The sequence below is a fragment of the Sinocyclocheilus grahami genome, unplaced genomic scaffold (assembly GCF_001515645.1).
Source record: "Sinocyclocheilus grahami isolate Dianchi unplaced genomic scaffold, SAMN03320097.WGS_v1.1 scaffold19188.1, whole genome shotgun sequence".
In the NCBI taxonomy this organism is placed as follows: Eukaryota; Metazoa; Chordata; class Actinopteri; order Cypriniformes; family Cyprinidae; genus Sinocyclocheilus; species Sinocyclocheilus grahami.
In genome coordinates, this window is record NW_015517487.1 from 1 (window position 1) to 988 (window position 988).

Consider the following 988-nt stretch of genomic DNA (forward strand, 5'->3'; position numbering starts at 1 on the left):
GCAAAATGCTCTGCTGCATGTCAATTGTAATAGTTGCTACTGGTTTGAACAAAAAAACAGATTTACATAGCTTTTATAAGTTGTTATTTTATCATATCATGCCTATTAAGGACACAGTTATTGAATTAGATTTGTTGCCTAGACTCTCAGCCATAATTACTTTTCCATATGTTTGACATTAAGTTCTTGCATCCCTTTTGAGATACTGCAAACCTTTACAGTGTTCTATTCTTGGCCCAATTGCTAATGAGTGGAAACCAGGACGCTTCGGTGATGCTGGTTCTGGTGCTGGTAGACAGGGCCACAAAGGCAGATGGTGTGACTGAAGCCTACTGCTGTCTCTGTGATGTCTGAAGGCTGCTGCTGGTGTATTGGCTGTCTTCCATCAGACTATATGCTCTGCGAGAGGTCAAACATGGCCTCTCTGCTCTCCTCTGGATTAACTTCTTAAGGATATCCTCTCAGGCGATGAATTGTGCTTTCCACAGCTCAGTGGTCTCAGTTTTCTGCTGTTGTTGTTATTGTAGTAGATCGTAGATTCATCGTATAGCATTAAATAGTGAAAAGAGGATAATGATGCATTTGTCACAGCGTAAATTAATGTATGTGGCTTTTATGTAGGTGCTAATAAAATTATCAGGATTTTAAAATGATTTTTATAAGTTCATTATGGTTGATCAGGGGAAATGTACCAGACCTTACTGGGCAATTAACCTTCTCTTGCGTGTAGCAAACAGTCAAGCTATCATAAGCTTGCATAATGACCCTCCAGACCATCCCTGTTAGATCTAATTAAACTCATTCACACTTTGTGACTAGTGGGTAAATCTTATAAAATCTAAAATTGAATGTGGTAATCTGAGTTTTACCTTTTAAAAAAAAAACTCCACTGTAACCCAATTATATCAATCCCAGAAGAATACCACATTATTAAAGGCTTTGACTCATGGATTGTCCTCCTGTGAAAAATGTGAGCTAAGGTATAATT